The sequence below is a fragment of the Lactuca saligna genome, chromosome 4, assembly GCF_052625555.1.
Source record: "Lactuca saligna cultivar CGN05327 chromosome 4, ASM5262555v1, whole genome shotgun sequence".
Taxonomy (NCBI): Eukaryota; Viridiplantae; Streptophyta; class Magnoliopsida; order Asterales; family Asteraceae; genus Lactuca; species Lactuca saligna.
In genome coordinates, this window is record NC_136420.1 from 159262232 (window position 1) to 159279327 (window position 17096).

The 17096-nt window shown below is 36.5% G+C and overlaps 1 pseudogene; it reads right to left on the reverse strand.

Moving 5' to 3' along the window:
* Nucleotides 1–680: 680 nt before the first annotated feature.
* On the reverse strand, nt 681–1274 carry LOC145040300 (L-type lectin-domain containing receptor kinase VIII.1 pseudogene; annotated as a pseudogene).
* Nucleotides 1275–17096: the final 15822 nt, after the last annotated feature.

Sequence of the window (17096 nt, forward strand, 5' to 3'; positions counted from 1 at the left end):
TATATATATGACAAAACTTCAAAAATGGTTCCTGTGGTTTTCAAAAATATCAAGTTTAGTCCCTAAGTTCAAAAAACCTCACAAATGGTCCCTGTGGTTTCAAAACTTTTAACATTTGGTCCTTCCGACTAACTCCGTTAGCTTTTGGCCGTTAAGTCAGGGGCGTTTTTGGCATTTCACTACACAGGGACCATTTATGAGGTTTTGCAATTACTTTTTTTTAAATAAATAAATAAATAGTATTTAATATGCAAGGGTCCCACCCCATCTCTCTCTCTCTCTCTCTCTCTCTCTCAGAGACCATTTAAACATCACCACCTCACCTCCTTTTCTCTCCCTCCCTTCAATCTACTGCACAAATCGAAGAAAGAAACAAGGACAACCAAGGACTACCACCCTCAACCACCCACCGGTGACCCCCACCAGCGGCGGTGAGTTAACGGGGTTAGCAGTGGGGTTCATGAAGGTGGTGGATTTGGACTGGGTTTTGTAATTGTATCTTGATAATCAAAAGAAGAGGTAAAACTCCATCATTCAATCTAGTGGACTTCTGTGCTTCCCTGAGTTGACCCGGAAAATCTGAAAAACATAAACTCATTTACGTATCGATTGAGATTAGTGGTGATTGATAAGATAGGTGATTTGGGTTTTGTGTTGGAATATGAAATAGAGATGTTGAGTTACTGAGTTGAACTTGAATAATCTATCCATGAATTGACTTGAGTGCCACTTTGTAAATTAACTTCAATGGAGTCCAAATCGGCAACTTGGGAAGAAACCATGGAGTCAGGATCCAAACCCACATGATTCCCATTAATATCTTTGAACTCGACATCCATTAGAGTATCAAACTCAACAGCAACAGTGCCGGTAGGAATACCCAAATACGCACCAGCATCGCCGACATCTTCATCGTTCGGCGATACGACAAAAGCCAAACCACCTCCAATCGAACCCGGATTCAAATTAATAAGCGAGAATGAAAAATACGTTGAGAAACTCGTCGGATTAGGGCTCCCAGGTCTTCGGAATCTAACGGGCTTGTTGTACAAAACCCTGTCGGCGCCAGAGTTAGGGATGGAGAGATCTCGGGTGAGTCTGACACTATTGTTGAACAAGTAAGCGTCGCCGAGGAACTTCAAGCTTGTGAGAGTAAGTGTTTGGAAGTCAAATGTGGTGGTTCTGGTGTCCGCATTGCCGGAAAAACAGAAGAAAAGTAGAGAGTAAAACATAATGAAAAGGGTGTTTGTGCTGGAAATTGAAGAAGAAGACATTGTTTGTGAGCTAGATCTGAGGAACTTCCATGGAGAATTCTTGAGACTACAGATGAACTCGATCAATCAATCACGAGATTACAGCACAGTTGTGGAGAGAAAGAGAGAGAGAGTGTGTGTGTGTGAGAGAGAAAGAGACGGTGGGTGGGACCCTTTAATATTAAATAATTATATATATATATATATATATATATATATATATATATATATATATATATATTAAAATATGGTAAAACTTCATAAATGGTCCCTATGGAAGTGAAATGACTGAATTGCCCTTCACTTAACTGCCAAAAGTTAACGGGGTTAGCCGGAAGGAGCAAATGTTAAAAGTTTTGAAACCATAGGGACCATCTGTGAGGTTTTTTGAACTTAGGGACTAAACTCGATATTTTCGAAAACCACAGGGACCATTTTTGAAGTTTTGTCTATATATATATATATATATATATATATATATATATATATATATATATATATATATATATATATATATATATATATATATATATATATATATATATACTAGCCGTTTACCCGCGCCAAGCGACGGGTGCGAATTGTTCTTTCAAAAATCAGTTTCTAGAGGCGATTAGGTTTTTTTGCACAAATAGTTTATTATATCTAAACAATTATCAATAAGTTTTATGCTATCGGAAACGAACTAAAAAATAAAAATGAAAAGTTTAGATTGTTTACAAATGTACATAAACACATGATTGATTGTGCATTATTGATCGTGCACCATTTATTTATACATCACATTTGATGTATAGACTTCACTTTCGTTGAACTGTTAGTCAGACTTCACTAATACTTTTGTAGTGAGATGCGATAACCCGTGAATAATGTAACATAAAAATGACTATGCGAGAGTTAGTTTCATTTTAATGATTAGGTTTCCAATGACAATCAGTGTTATTTCCGTTGACGTCAAATAACTTCATGTTAATAAATAGTTTTTATTTATTTATTTATTTATTTATTTTTGTGACAACGATTAGTTTTTTCGTATATTATTTTCATTTTGAAACGTATCATATTACGAAAATCATAATACGCCGACAATCATCTTATTAATAGCAGAAAAATAATTGTATAAGTGAGTAATGCAAAAGTTTTATGAATATAACTAATTATATAAATTATCTAATATTTCAAATTTTGAAAATCACCACCCATAAACACAATTTTGACATATTGTTGAGAATGGAGCAAATGAACTGATTCATAATAAGGATGTTCAAAACATCCAAAAATTGATATCTCACGAAATGTATTGTAACTTATCAAATTGGTATTTTAGTTTTATAGGATCGATTAACCTGCTGGATAAAATCTTTGGTTTTTTCAGTACAATTATAACTACACTCAAAACACATACACGTCAAATACACACATAACACACACACATAGGAGATTTATAGTTTTATTTAAAAAATACATACAAACAAACAAACATAAATGCATTGCTATTTCTTTGAAAAAAAAAACAAAATATATTATTTAAGAAGAAATTTCAAATATCTACAATAATCCTTAAATTAAAAATAAAAATAACAAAAATATCTTATTAGTCCATAATGTAATCCATTGATTTGATCACATAAACATGAATAAGGTGGTGAAGACTTAATCCAAAAAATATTCAACAAAGTATCAACATAATATAAACCACAATGAATTACAAAAAGCTAGTAGATATGACAAACAAACAACCACATCGATACTTAACCTAGAGCAGCGTATGTGATGATACATTGATAAGAATAGTTTCCAAAATTTTCCAAATCCTATATATGTGGGTCACATTCCTCAATAATACAATATATAATACATTTCAACATTCTCACACCCATAAAAATTTCAAAAAAAAAGATATTAGAAACTGGATTTACAAGGTTCATGGTTTTCTAATTAAATGCACTTGCCAAGAACAGTAAGTTTGTGGTTTTCTAAATGCACTTACCTGAGACTTGTCAAAATTGACAAAACGAAGCAAAAAGATGTCTCTAACACCAACTTTTGCACGGCTCTGACCTGCAAAGTTACACATTTAAAAAAAATTATAAACTACCAGAGAGAAACAAATCACCAATTAGAATCACATTTACTGTATTATCAAGTTATATGATTTACTTACTTAGGCATGCTGAGCTTGTTGATTCCATTGAAGATGACCCAAGATTTCACTTTTCAACCGTTTTTCATAGGTTCCATGAATGGAATAAAAACCCCAAGCCTACTTAAACAATCATTATCAATATCTCTTTTGAATAAAGAAACCAGGGTCAAAGTATCAATTTCTTTGTTTCAAGGAGCACATCGATGAATGCAGGGAGTTTAATAAAACCAGTAACCCAATTGCCAGTATCACACAAGAAATTAACATTTGAGTAAAACCACAATGTAGCACCTGGTTCTTTGTACGTATTTTGTTATTAAATCTTTAATTATTTTGCATTTTTGGTCTTGGACTCGGCGAGTTGAAGGACCAAATCGCCGAGTAGAAGCGGGATGAGGCGCGGAGTTTACGTCATGGACTCGTCGAGTCGGGTCCCGGACTCGGCGAGTAGCTGTTGTCTGGACTAAAACCCTAATCTAGGGGTTTGCACCCTATTTAAACAACCTTATGCAGCCTCCATTCCCCCTTTATGCTCCCAAAAACTTCTCATCGAAACCTTAGCCGTTTGTATTTTATTGAGGCCATTTTTGGTGTTCTTGTGTGATAGTAAAGCTTGGAAGGAAGAAAGGAGCTTGGAACTTGAGTTGGGGACAGTATATTCAGGGAGTTTACTTCATCTTCAGCAACTTCAAGGTATAATGCCCCTGTCTTGGTTCATCTATGTGTTTATTCATCTTTAACTTGGGGTATCTTTGGATTGCTAAGTCATATTTCGATATTGGGAGTGTGGGGTGGGTTTTGACTTCAGATATGGGCCTTAGGAGGGCTTTCATGGCATAAAGGTGCCAACTTTAGGGCCATGAAAGCCCCATGCACATTGTAGGACACCTTATGTGGATTTTTGAGCTAAAAACCCCATGCATGTGCATCAAGTTTGGAACTTTACGTATGAAGAGGACATTAGGAGGCCAGATCTATGGTTTTGGTGTGTTAGATCTCATTTAAATCAACTGTATGGAATTGGTCAAGACTGGAATCGGTGAGTGCATTCTTGGACTCGACGAGTCCAAGGAAATCTCCTTAGAACTCGGCGAGTTGAGGACAGATTTAGTTCATTAGATGAAGGCCAACTCGACGAGTTGTTCATCAACTCGGCGAGTTGGAGGAGTTTTCATGGGGTGTTCGGATGAGAGAAGAACTCGTCGAGTTGACGACCCAACTCGACGAGTAGGGTCGCAGATGAGGACGAGTAGAGAGTGAGGGACTCGGCAAGTTGTTGTCCCAACTCAGCGAGTCGGGTCAACTGGAAGTTAACTTTGACTTTGACTTGACTTGGTTGGGGGTAAAATGGTCATTTTACCCTAAGAGTATAGAAATCAGTTTCTAACTGAGTGTTTGTGGGGTTTGTAGCCGGAGCATTTCCGGAGCAGTAGCGGACGGAGGTTTCCCGCACTGATTATCAGCAGCTACCTGTATGAGGTGAGTTACCTTCCAGTAGGGGTGGGTCTAAGGCCATAATGTCGACCCACCAATGAGGAGTATTTAGAATATGATTGTCTTTGTGATAATTATCTTTTTCTGTTATGTGCTTGGTTATGAGTTATATATGTATGATATGTTACGTGCATGATAGGGATAGTGGTCCTTAGGACCAAGGGGTAGATCAGTACCCGAATATGCATGAATGTATGCTTATATCTTGTTATTGTATGCTAGTGGTAAGGGGTGGAATAGTCCTCAGTTACTGGTTGAAAGATGCCGATGATGATTACCAGTTTAAAGATACCGATGACGATTACCGGTTGAAAGATACCGATGTTATTGTATGGTATGTGGTATGATGGGGGAACTCACTAAGCTTTGTGTTTACGGTTTCAGTTTTTGGTTTCACGTACCTCTTCGTCTAAGGGGAAAGAGTCGGTGGCGTAGCTGATGGGTTTTGAGCATTCTAACACTTCCTAAGTGTACATGCAACCCTAATAACCTTGGATCTATGTTTGTCTAATTATCATGCAAAGTTGAATTCCAAGGTTATATTCCTATCTAGCATACATGGAGAACAATTTTATCTTAAAGTATAGATAGAATAACTTACCTTGTTGTTGTTTGTGTTCCTTGAAACCTTGTGAGCCTAGCACCCCAAGTGTGATGCCTCAAATGCTTCACACAACACCAAATGCTCTTGGAAGAACTTATGAGAGAACACACACTTCTCAAAAATCGGCCAAGCCCTCTTGTTTCTTAGTGTAGCCGATTTTAGGTGGAGAACATGTTACTTATATAGTGTTGACACATCTAGGGTTAAACCCTAATGTGTCATGACTCTTCATTTCCATGACCCATGGGTTTGTAACTCCCATGGAGCATCCTATGGGTGGAACCCAACTTGATAATCCATGGAGCCTCTTAGCCCACTATACAAGATATGGATGATTTACATAATCAACCCATATATTTAATTAGTTATCTTTTGATCACATAATTAATTCTAAATTAATTCTTGATCAAACTAACCAAATAATATTATTAATGTATTAGAACTTATAATATATTAATAATCTCCAAGTGTTATTTCTCTCATTTAGTCTATCCAATTGCATGGTGCCATGCAACCCAAATGGACCATGCCGGGTCGGGTCAAGTACATACCAGAAATAGTTATGGACTTAGACACCTTATCCAACAGTCTCCCACTTGGATAAGTCTAATAACTATTACTGCAAGTATGACTTCAGGAACCGATCGGCAATCGTAGCTCTTTACAAGGTTTCTCGGAACTGAGAAGATGATGGTACGCCATTTAAGATAAGTGATCATATAATCCTCTGTTCTAGATATCAGTCGGACAAATACATGGAACAATGTCTTACTCATTGTCCAACAGTTAGTTTCCCGATTTCGGATTTGTTTGACAAAGAACTTCATTGAACACATCAATTTAGTTCTGACAGGGCCCGGTACATAGGTCAAAACAAAATCATCGAGGGGCCCAGATATCAGCTTCTAATCCAAGAAGGAACAGATAAACTTCGACTCATATGTTTGTTCTACCACTCATTGAATTATACACAAGAGCGCGATTTATAACATCGAGTTACCAATGCGTTTTTCGTACAATCAATACATAACCAACTTGTAAGTAACAAATCATATCTCTAAGTTTGAAGACTTATACGATATTACCGTCTCACGATCACTCGAGATAGAATTCCATGAAGTGATTCCAGTGAGCGTGGGTTGAGTCCAATGCTCAGAACTTTTGAGCACTCAGTTTGGTGTTACTCTGGATGGGCAATTCTCCTTTCTTGGAGTCCTGCATGCTGAATCTCTTCAGCACCTTATCCAAGTAGGTACTTTGACTAAGTCCAATTAGTCTTTTACTCCGATCTCTCAAGATCCTTATCCCTAAAATATAGGCAGCTTCACCAAGATCCTTCATAGCGAAACACTTTCCAAGCCAGGACTTTACTTCCTGCAGGGTTGGAATGTCGTTTCCTATGAGTTTTATGTCATCCACATACAATACCAAGAAGCTAACTATACTCCCACTAGCCTTGACATACACACAAGATTCATCTTCACTCCTAGAAAAGCCAAATTCCTTGACCTTTTTCATCAAAGCAAAGATTCCATCTGCGAGGTGCTTGCTTTAACCCATAAATGGATTTCTCAAGCTTACACACTCTATTGGGGTACTTGTTGCTGACAAAACCCTCTGGCTGACTCATGTAAACATCTTCAGCCAACTTTCCGTTAAGGAAAGCGGTTTTGACATCCATTTGCCAAATTTCATAGTCATGAAATGCGGCTATGGCTAACAGAACCCGAATAGACTTAATCTTGGCTACCGGAGAAAAGGTCTCATCATAATCCACTCCAGGAATTTGAGAGAAGCCCTTTGCAACCAGTCTAGCCTTATAAGTGTGTACTTTACCATCCATGCCGGTCTTCTTCTTGAAGACCCATTTGCACCCTACAGTCTTTCGACCTGGTACATTCTCAACCAAGTTCCAAACTTGATTGTCATACATGGATTGTATCTCGCTATCCATAGCCTCTTTCCATTTAGCAGACTCGGGGCCTGCTATGGCTTCCTCGTAGCTGTTAGGGTCATCTTGACTTACTAGTGTTCCATCACTAATAAGTGTCTCACCTTCTGCAGTAATATGGAATCCATAGTAATGCTCAGGTGCACTCCTAACTCTCGTGGAACGCCTCAGAGGTACAGATTCGTCAATTGGCTCAACAGGAGTTTCCTCCTCAAGTTGAGGGCTAGAGTTTGAAGTTCCTTCACCACTTGACTCTTGAATTTCTTCAAGATCAATTTGCCTCCCACTGTCTCCTTGGCTTATAAACTCTCTTTCTCGAAAGACTCCTCTTCTTGCTACAAAGACCACATTGTCACTAGGTCTGTAGAAGAGGTAACCAAAGGATTGCTGTGGGTAGCCGATGAAAATACACCTCTCGCTTCGAGGTTCGAGCTTATCATGAGTCTCACGTCTCACGAAAGCCTCGCAACCCCAAATCTTGATGTGGTCTAGTTTAGGTACTTTACCAGTCCACATCTCGTGAGGAGTTTTGGAAACTTTCTTTGTAGGGACTAGATTAAGGATACGGGCGGCAGTCTCTAAGGCATACCCCCAGAATGAGATTGGTAGCGAAGCTCGACTCATCATGGAACGAACCATGTCCAACAAGGTTAGATTACGCCTCTCAGCCACACCATTCAACTGCGGTGTCCTGGGAGGTGTCAATTGTGAGACAATCCCACATTCCCTTAGATAGTCGAGGAACTCTGAACTAAGATACTCACCACCCCGATCGGATCGAAGCATCTTAATGTTCCTACCCAATTGATTCTCGAATTCCTGTTTACATTCCTTAAACTTCTCAAAAGTCTCTCACTTATGCTTGATTAAGTAGACATATCCATATCTACTGTAATCATCAGTAAAAGTCAAATAATAACGATTAGCATCCCTTGTGGCATGTTTGAATGGTCCACACACATCCGTGTGTATAAGGTCCAACAAACCTTCACCCCTTTCACACGAGCCTGTGACGGGTGACTTTGTAATTTTTCCAAGTAAGCATGATTCGCAACTATCATTTGACTTTAGGTCAAACGACTCCAAGACTCCATCCTTTTGGAGTTGGCCTATGCGTTTCTTGCTTATATGTCCAAGACGACAATGCCATAATGATGCTTTATCCAAGTTATTATTATTAGTAGAATCAATACACAAAACATCATTTCCTAAGTTATCTACAACAGACACAGCTTCATACACACCATCACAAGGTAATGCTTTAAAATAAAGAACATTATTAAAGAAAGCATCAATAGAACCAACTTCATTATTAAACGAAAAGGTAAACCCTTGTTTGTACAAAGCATGAAAGGAAATAATATTTCTTGCCATGCCTGGCGAGTAACAACACTTATTCAAATCTAAACTAAACCCACTACTTAGCGATAAAGTATAAACTCCAATCTTGGTGACAGGTGAAGCTTTCCTGTTCCCCATGATCAAGTTTATTCTTCCTTGCTCCACATCCTCACTTCTTCTTAGTCCCTGCAAGTCACAACAAATATGAATACCACAACCGGTATCAAGGACCCAAGATTTCGAATGGGGTGAGTTATTAGAAATGATAGTGCAAATACCTGCATGGTTGGGTTTGACTTTCCCATCCTTCACATCCTGTTAGTACTTTGGGCAGTTCCGCTTCCAATGAGATTTTTCATGGAAATAGAAGTATTCAGCCTCTTTTGGGTCAGAAGAAGGAGTAATGAAACCTTTCTTGGTTCCACTTGAAGAAGAGCCATCAAGGGTCCGAGCCTTGGTACCCTTCGAAGATCTCTTTCTCTTCCTCCCTCGACTTTTCCCGATTGCCAAAACCGGAGTTGAGTTTGGAGTAGGAGTGATAGCAACCGACTTCCCCTTAAGACCTGTTTTTGCAGTCTTGAGAAGTCCCTAAAGTTTGCTGAGAGTGACCTCTTCCTTATTCATGTGATATGTCATGCGGAATTGATCATAGCATGATGGTAGGGAGCGCAAAATTATATCTATTGCTAGCTCCTCAGGGAGGTTCACATTAAGTTTCAGCAATCGATCCACATACCTTTGCATTTTCTGCATGTGGCTCGTGACGGAATCCCCGTCCTTCATCATGGTTGTTATCATGGAGCAGATGATTTCGTACCTCTCTTGTCGTGCACTTTGATGGTATCTTTGCATCAAATCTTGGTGCATTTCATAAGGGTAGAAATCCTCATAAGACTTTTGGAGTTCAGCTGTCATTATGGCCATCATGATGCAAGCCACTTTGGTAGCATCTCTTTCATGAGTATGGAAGTCAGCGATCTCCTGGGGAGTTGCAGTGGACTCATCAATTTCCTTAAGCTCCTTGTCAAGGACATATTCTTTGTCCTCGTAGCGAGTAATCATCCTGATGTTTCTGATCCATTCATTGAAGTTGGATCCATCGAAGGTGACTTTCCCACACAAACTCATAAGAGTAAAGGAGCCATTAGGATTCGAGCCAGAAGCATTATTTGAAGACATCTGAAAGAGAAGAACAAGTTTAGTGTAGATATAAGAGAGTCCTTAATAAAACACCAAATGTAATATTAAGGCTAGGATCCAATCACAATATAATATAACTTAGAAGAGGTATGCCGTAATCTAAGCTATACCATATTTGAAAGGTAGGTGAATGACGATTCACCAATTTCCACCACGAAAACCGAAATATTAGATATTAGGTTTTTATTGGTTTTTAGAAATTCCTAGATTCTTTGAGACTCAATGAACTTTTCAAAGGCATGTTTCAATCTCGAGAGTGCCCTCCAAGTTTTGTGACCGGGATACCGAGGATCACAAAACGAGGTGTGAAGTAACCATGCAAATCACTTGGTACCCTTAAAGTTTATCACTCAATCGATGTGCCGGTAAACCACACACGCTCCACCGATACTATAATAAACCTTAAGTCACCCTTTACCTACCTTGTTAAGTCCAAGTTAGTGTGCCGGTTAACCACACACGCTCCACCAACGACTTAGACAAAGTGTAAAGTGTAATTTCATGGATTAGCACCTTATTCACATTTTCCTAAAGTAACTAAGATTGGGAATTTAATAAAACATTTAGTTACTTTATAATATTCATCATACTTTGAATGAGAGTTTATAAGTCCTTGTCTTACCCGTTCGGCTAACGACCCTCCACCAGTCAAGCAAGCGGTGGGTGAGAGTAGACACCCATTAAGTCACCATTTTATAGGCAACAACCTTATACCCACCTTATAGACCGGCTTCGTGAATGAGGCGTACTAGCGGTAAGACGACTTTATTCTTATACATATATATATAATTATTAAATCATCATAATATAAGTATAAGGGTTGAATTTTAACTTTTAAAATTCTAGGGGTTGGAACTTAAAGTTTTAACTTAACTTTTCTTGTTCCAAAACTTGAGGGCAAGTTTTGTAACTTTCAAAACTTTTCATTTCTTGTAACTTATGAGTTTAATAGAGTAATAAAATGAAGACTCTTCATTTTTCTAACTCTTGTGTTTGTTTTAATGGTTTTAATTCAAGTGTGACTCTTGGTTTTCCATAACTTGAGGACAAGTTATGGACTCCATTAAAACACATTATGATCAAGAATTAATCTACCACATAGGTTACAAATAATTCCTATGATCATCTAAAACATCATAAGAACAGGAACATGAATATGAACACAATCAAAAATTACATTTAAAACTTTGTAATTTTGATAACTAGTTGTTGTGAATGAATTAGAAAGAACATTACACCATCAAAACAAGTTTTCAAGTACCAAAATAGTTTAGGGTAATGTTTCTAGTCCATTTCCAGCAACTAAAATCGAAATTCTGCAATCAATCGATCCTACTCGCCAAGTGCATGAATTTACTCGCCGAGTTGGTTGAAGATACACGTGAACTCACCGAGTCCCCCTATAGACTCGACGAGTCCACTCGTAGACAGCAAGATTTTCGACTTTTTTTCAACTTTTAGGCACAAATAAAAAGCAAACAAGCCTAGGCTCTGATACCACTGATGGGTTTTGAGCATTCTAACACTTCCTAAGTGTACATGCAACCCTAATAACCTTGGATCTATGTTTGTCTAATTATCATGCAAAGTTGAATTCCAAGGTTATATTCCTATCTAGCATACATGGGGAACAATTTTATCTTAAAGTATAGATAGAATAACTTACCTTGTTGTTGTTTGTGTTCCTTGAAACCTTGTGAGCCTAGCACCCCAAGTGTGATGCCTCAAATGCTTCACACAACACCAAATGCTCTTGGAAGAACTTATGAGAGAACACACACTTCTCAAAAATTGGCTAAGCCCTCTTGTTTCTTAGTGTAGCCGATTTTAGGTGGAGAACATGTTACTTATATAGTGTTGACACATCTAGGGTTAAACCCTAATGTGTCATGACTCTTCATTTCCATGACCCATGGGTTTGTAACTCCCATGGAGCATCCATGGAGCATCCTATGGGTGGAATCCAACTTGATAATCCATGGAGCCTCTTAGCCCACTATACAAGATATGGATGATTTACATAATCAACCCATATATTTAATTAGTTATCTTTTGATCACATAATTAATTCTAAATTAATTCTTGATCAAACTAACCAAATAATATTATTAATATATTAGAACTTATAATATATTAATAATCTCCAAGTGTTATTTCTCTCATTTAGTCTATCCAATTGCACGGTGCCATGCAACCCAAATGGACCATGCCGGGTCGGGTCAAGTACATACCAGAAATAGTTATGGACTTAGACACCTTATCTAACAGTAGCATGGCATCATACACACATCCGATTTCCCGCACGGTGTTTTCTGGGATTGTACTCTGATATGATATTTGTTTATGTTGTGGGTTTAATGCCTTGGAAACCATTTGCATGTATAATTAGTAGAAACATAGATCCAAGGTATTTAGGGTTGTATGTGCACCATAGGATGTTGTATTATACCAAAACCCAACAGTGGTATCAGAGCCATGGGTTGTTTTCTACGATATTTGATGCAAATGTATTTTTTTCAAGTTGATGAAAAAAAAAGGAAAAAAAAATATGAAGTTTGTCAAATTTTATGATAATTACTTGATTTTATGAAAAACTAATTATTTGTAAAATTTGTGTCACTTTACTACAAGAGTTGAATTAGGTCAATTTATTAAAAGATAGAATGATATGATTATTTTATTTGTTTTAAAAGTTTGATCTAAGTGGTTTTAAGGAGTTACAAATTTTGTCATAAAATTTTGGAACTCAAAAGTTTTTTTTTAAAGTTATGATCTTAAGAGTTTTAAAACTTCCATAAGTTATGGATGTGAAATGTCTCATTTATTAACTCTTTAGGTTATGAAGTCCAAGAGTCTTCAAAGGATAATTGTCAAAGTTTCAAGATTTGTATTAGTTTATATGATTATCTAATTTCTTGAAAATTGTTGATGTGAATTATCTTTACTTATGAGTTTAATCTAGATCATAGAAAAATTATTTGATTATTGTGTTAATTGTAATATTTGATCTTAATGGTTTTTATGAACTCCATAACTTTTCCTCAAGTTATGGAAAGTGAAGAGTTTTTCTTTTTAAAGTGTCATTAAGTCTCATAGGTTACGAAAATAGAAGAGTCTCTATTTTTAATGTCATCATTAAATGATTTAATGTCTTCCATAACTTGTCCTCAAGTTATGGAACTTGATTTTTTTTCTTCATTAAACCTTAATTAAACTCATAAGTTATGAAAAAGCCAAGAGTTTTGAAAGGTTTCAAAACTTGTCCTCAAGTTTTGGAATTTGTAAAGTTACCCCCATGTATACTTTAATTCCAAACTAGACCTTAGAATTTTAAAAGTTAAAATTTAACCCTTATACTTTATAATATTATAAGTTAATAATATTTATACATATATATATATATATATATATATATATATATATATATATATATATGTATAAGAGTAAAGTCAGTCTTACCATTAGTAGGTCTCATTCACGAAGCCGGTCTATAAGGGGGGTATAAGGTTACTGCCTATAAAATGGCAGTTTAATGGGTGTCCACTCTCACCCACCGCTTCCTTGACCGGTGGAGGGTCATTAGCCGAACGGGTTTGACAAGAATATATTCTCCCTTCATTAAAAGTATTAATGATAAATACTAAGTAACTAAAATCTTAATAAATACCCAATCTTAGTTACTTAGGAAAATGTGAATAAGGTGCTAATCCATGAAATTACACTTTGCACTTTGTTTAAGTCGGTTAGTGGAGCGTGTGTGGTTAACCGACACACTAACTCGTATTTAACAAGGTAGGCAAAGGGTAACTTAATGTTTATCATAGTAGCGATGGAGCGTGTGTGGTTAACCGGAACATCGATTGAGGGGTAAACACTTAAGGGTGCCAGGTAATTTGCATGGTTACTTCACACCTTGTTTTGTGATCCTCGGCATCCCAGTCACAAAACATGAAGGGCACACTCGAGATTGAAACATTCCATTGAAAAGTTCAATGAATCTCAAAAGATCTAGGAGTTTCAAATCCAATTAAAACCTAATAAATTATTTCGTTTTTCATGGTGGAAATTGGTGAATCATCATTCACCTACCTTCAAATATTCTATAGCTTGGATTACGTCATCCCTCTTCCAAGTTATAAAATGGTTTGTTGGGTCCTAGCCTTAATATTTCATATTGGGTGTTATATTAAGGACTTTAAATCAACTATCTTGAATATCTCCCAAAACATGTCTAGTTCACACATCTATGATCTTCCTAAATATCTTGGAACTTCACTTCCTCCACCTCCTCCAATTATTCTCCCTAAACCACAAGTTCAAGGTCACTCAAGCCCTATTGGCAAGGCAAGGTCTAGGTGTGATCACATATTGGAGATGAAGTCACATACTGACAAGTCGGGAGAGTTGGGTGTCAAAGTCTTAAGAAAGCTAGTGGTTCAATCACTTTCTAAGTCACATAGTGAGTTCCTTAGGACTCCTATGGAACAGACTATGACAAGACCCTTAATGATCTTATCTATTTGCTTGGTGCTACTAAATCAGAAATGATTTAGTGTACTAGTAAAGCAAATTTGATTAGGAGATCAACTTCCCAAAACTTTATGGACAGGGACAATAGTGACACAAGAAATCTAGAAAACCATTCTCTTCCCAATGGAAAAGGATCGGCCATAGTCAACTCGGTTGACCAAATGGTGAAGAGAAAGGCTAAGTCTGTGATAGTCCCATGTTTCATTACCAAAGCATCCATATGTTGAATTGCCAAAGAAAGGGACATTGGTTGCGAAGCTGCAAATTTACCTAAGGATGTTAAAGTCAATAAGTTTGACTCTACTTCAGGTAAAGTCCACTATCTAACTCTGCTAAGTTTCTATTCTGAGATCTTGATACACGATGTGACTGGGTCACATGGTGATGTTTTAAGAATCAAAGAAAAGTGAAGAAACTTAAAGAAAGAATATGCTGAATCAGATCGCGTAGATGGATTTCTATCGCGTAGTTTGAAGATCGGATTCTTGAGCTACTTCTTAGGAGTTATGAGATATTTCTTAGGAATAAATAACAACAAGTTTTCATATGGATTGTAAGGATAAGTTTTTCCGCAAACTTTTAAAATAAAAGAAAATTTTTGATTTTATTTATTTTAGAATATCCTTACGATGGCATTTGAGGAAAAATTGTTGCTTATATGATTCCATTAATAGCAAGAGTGGAAATATGAAATTGATTCTTTCATTTGTGGTAGTGTCTAAATTTACCAAATAAGGAAAGATTCTCATCACCCAAGTTTCAATTGGACCGGGACTTGGAATCATGCAAGGTGTATAGCTTGATGAATGAGAAATTTTAAGTATTGGAATATTAAGACTAATTACTTGTTCACATGGATGTGCGAGTCAAGTAAAGGACTAAGGGATCGAGTACACATCCTTGTGCACTGATTAAGTCCACCACAAAAGATTGATAAGACTATTCGTCATAGTTTACTAAAGCTCAGTAAATATGGTTATACTTACAAGCTTAAGTGTAATTCTGGGACATTGGAAAAGGTTCCAATGTAAGGCAAAGTGAATAAGAAGAATCAACTTAGGCAGAAAGATAAAAGTTTTTCAAATCTGAAAAGATGGGAGAGTACTTTAGTATCAGTTTTTGTGATCATCTTAATGATTAAGAAACCATATCAAAATTAGTTCTCTAAGGAAGAGGAACTTGAATTGTTGAAATGGTTAAATCAAGAAGAGGAGTCATACTTCGTTCCAATACAAGTCTTAGAGTAATACTCCAAGATTGTAATTTGAGTGGCATGTCTTAAAGAAGGTTTAAAGCACTTGTCAAATGTAAGAGTAAAAGTTTTTTACTCCTGTACATTTGAAATTGGTAAGTTGTGATGCTTTGGATAAAACAAAGACCAACATAGGACAATTTTGTGAAGTGTTTGTCTTGATTAGAATCCACACTATCTCTTAAATAACTGACAAGAAAGTCTTATATGTCAAGAGGACAGTGGGAGTCTTAAAAGTCTTGAAAGGCTCAAGAACTAATCAAGAATAAAACCTAAAGTTCTTCACTATCACACGACTTGAGGTTTATAACCTATCATGTTGACATATTTTGTGCCCATTCCAATTAAAGTTGGCTTTGCATATGAGTTCTTAGAGTTCTCAATTGGTCGCACAACAACTTGGAAGCAATGACATGCCCTTGAGCTGCCAGGTGGCAAGAAATTAGGATTGAGTTCAGTCCATATGAGTTTGGATTTGTCATTAACCTTTTCTTGTGACTATGGTTTTGACAATTCACATGGATAAGAACACATACACCATTATATCTAAGTGTCATAAGGTTTCTCTCCGATTCATGAAAATGATGGTGAGGAAACACTTTCACTAAGTAGATTTTAGCTAGATAGCAATTGTGATATTTGCATTCTCAAAGTCATTAGTGTAGCGTGTGTGGTTAACCGGCACACTAACATGGACTTGTGAGAAGTGGCAAAATCTAAGCAATCGAGACTATGATTACGGCATCCCTTCTCATAGTTCTTAAAATTGTTTAGACACACCTGTGAGCTATCTAAGATAAGGTGTATGATATTGATAAAGTGTTATCAAAGCAATCTAGTATCAGAAATTTGAACTTTGGTAAGAAAGTCAATAAAGTATTGATTTCTAGAAGTCCAGCTAATTTCTGAGTACATGTCAAAGGTAGTGGGAGCATAAGTATTATGCTAATAATCATCATGTTAGTGGGAGCATGATAATTATGATAAGTATTGCAAGTTAGCAATGTTAATTATAGAAAATAAAAAGTTTCAATTGGGAAAGAGTTGTTTTGCTATAATTAAGGGAGAGGAAATGATACTTCATCTCAAATCTAAAAGCTTAGATTGAGGTTGTAATAGTATTTAGTCAAGGATATATATATATATATATATATATATATATATATATATATATATATATATATATATATATATATGAATTTCATGTTGGAATGGCTCAACATAAGGAAATTCTGTATATGGGTCCATTATTTGCGTTCTAAAATTCGATTATGATTACGACATCCCTTTTCATAATCTGAATTGTGAGAACTTGGAAAATAGAG